Source organism: Mustela nivalis (genome assembly GCF_964662115.1).
Source record: "Mustela nivalis genome assembly, contig: HAP1_SCAFFOLD_2523, whole genome shotgun sequence".
NCBI classification, from domain to species: domain Eukaryota; kingdom Metazoa; phylum Chordata; class Mammalia; order Carnivora; family Mustelidae; genus Mustela; species Mustela nivalis.
In genome coordinates, this window is record NW_028134142.1 from 22,527 (window position 1) to 25,224 (window position 2,698).

General features: G+C 46.9%; 1 pseudogene across 1 annotated transcript; it reads left to right on the forward strand.

Moving 5' to 3' along the window:
* The first annotated feature begins 1,513 nt into the window (after positions 1-1,513).
* On the forward strand, positions 1,514-2,698 carry LOC309858470 (immunity-related GTPase family M protein pseudogene; annotated as a pseudogene). The gene has a single exon. The product of its transcript is annotated as an immunity-related GTPase family M protein pseudogene (transcript).

Here is a 2,698-nt window from a genome sequence, read left to right on the forward strand (position 1 = left end):
TGAGACTTGGAGTAAGCAGTTTAGGCAAGCAGTATTGGTGTGGTGCTGTTTACTGAAGGTTGTTATTGTTGAGGGGTGGGGGAGGGAATGGAGTCAGCCCCTCCTTTGTCCACAGGGAGGAGTCTCTTTGCTTGCTGCTTGCAGGGAAACACTGCCAGAAGAGCTAATAATCTCCCTTCTGTGTGTCTCAGGAGTTTTTCAGATTGCTGTTTTCATGCTCTCTGTCTGTGGGTTGTTTGCCTTCTCTCCAGGAACAGCACTGTGTGCTCTGGACTCTAGCCCAGGCAAGGCTGCTGACCTTTAAAACTCCAAACTTTAGGGACATTTTGTAGCTAGGAGCCTGTGCTGGTCCTCTGGGGAGGGTTTTGTCTCACTGGGACTGATGCAGGCAGGTTTGACTGAGATGGGCAGTCATACAAAGTGCAGGGGCTTGGGACTTGGAGCAAGGTGACTAGGCAGCCAGGGACAGGGGGAATACCCCCTGAGCAGGTGGCTCTGTGCCTGTCCTGAGGGGTGAGGGAGGGAAATGGGGCCCAAATGGGGCCCATTCATATTTTTGTCCCTTGAGAGGCATCTCTGTGAACTCACTTCTCACAGATGGATGTACTCCAAGAAGAGTGAACGATCTCTCCCCTGTGTGCTTTTCTCCATGACCAGGGCTCCCTCCTCTCTCTGGCACCCATGATCCATTTCTCCTCCAAACCACATCTCCATGCTTCCTATCTTCCTCAATGTGGTCTCTTCTCTCCCTCTAGTTGTTCGCTGTGTTCTGTCAGTTTCAGGTCAATTTCTTGGGTGTTCGGAATGATTTGACCGTTATCCAGCTGTGTTTGAGGGAGGGGACCAACTTAGGGTCCTTCTATGATACCTCCATCTTAGCTCCTCCTCCTATAGTACTTACCTAACTGATAGCTGAAATCTTGTACTTTTTTGACCACTTCCTCCAATTCACCCTTCTCTTATCATCTGTCTCTGCCTCTCCACAAGCCTGATCTGATTTTCAATGAATTATTTCATTTCAGTTTTAGATCCACACATCAGTTAGATCATACAGTATTTGTCTTGCTCTGCCTGATTTATTTTACTGGGCATAATGTTTTCAAGGTACATTCATGTCATCACAAATGATAGGCTTTCCTCGTTTTCTATCGTTGAATAATACGTTCAAAGTTTTGACAAACTATTGAACAGTTTTTCAGAGGCTTGCTGTTTCTTTTCTTTCTTTCTTTCTTTTTTTTTTTGTAAGATTTTATTTTTAAGTAATCTCCACACCCAACATGGGGCTCAAACTCACAACCCCAAGATTAAGAGTCCCACTCTCTACTAACTGAGCCAGCCAGTTGCCCCAAGGATTGCTGTTTCTAATCTAAATACCTTTGCAGTGAGTTGGGAGTGGATATGATACCCTCGGTTTGATATAACAAATCTGATGATCCTCAGCCACCCTGTGCGCTTGGCCCTCCTAACTCTCCTGCTTTTCTTATTTCGACAGGTCACTCCACTGATCAGAGACATGACACAGCCCAATCAGTCCCTTCACACTCCATTGTCTATATCCTTCATCCCTGCACTGCAGTACAATACAGAATGGACAGTCTTACCTAAGGCAACTGCCACAAACATTGAGAAGGCACTGGTAGAAGCGAAGTTGCTGGGGGTGGTCAGGGAAACCCTGGAGATAGCATCTAGTGCCCCAGTGAGAATTGCTGTCACTGGGGACTCTGGCAATGGCATGTCTTCCTTCATCAATGCACTGAGGGGAATTGGGCATGAAGAGGAGGACTCAGCTCCCACTGGGGTGGTGGGGACCACCCAGATTCCCACTTGCTACTTTTCCCCCCACTTTCCCAATGTGGAGTTGTGGGACCTACCTGGACTAGGGGCAGCTACCCAAACTCTGGGGAACTATCTAGCAGAGATGCAGTTTAGTCTGTATGACCTCTTCATCATCATTGCATCGGAACAGTTCAGCATGAATCTCATGAAGCTTGCCAAAGCCATCCAGGGACAGGGAAAGAAGTCCTACATTGTCTGGACCAAGCTGGACAGGGACATCAGCACACGTACCCTCTCAGAGGAACAACTCCTGCAGAATATCCGAGAGAATATTTGGGAAACCCTCCAAAAGGAGGGAGTGCACAAACCCATCATATTCCTGGTCTCCAGCTTTGACCCTTTATTGAATGACTTCTCAGAGCTTAGGTATACCTTGCACAGGGACATCTCTGATATCAGGTGCCATTGTCCTCTAGAGAAACTGTCTGACACCTGTGAGAAGGTCATTAATGACAAGGTGACCTCTTTGCGGGGGCAAATAGCTTCAAATTCTTTCCAGGACGTCCTTGACATCCAGAATACAGATGATCTGGCAAAGTGTCTGATGGCCTACCACTTGTTTTTTGGTGTAGATGATGAGTCTCTCCAGCAGATGGCCCAGAGTATGGGGAAACCTATGGAGGAGTACAGGGCTATTATGAAGTCTCAGGATCTGCACACTGTCCTCACTGGGGACAGGATATTATCTTTCATGAATTGTAATACAGCCTCTTACTTATATTCAATTCTGAGACACATCCCATTCTTAGGTGATAATGTTCTCAACTACCTGAGAGTGTGGAAACACAGACACTCCCTTGAAATAGTTGCCAAGGACACCAGGACCATCATGAAGAAAATCCTCACAGACTCCATCATCTGA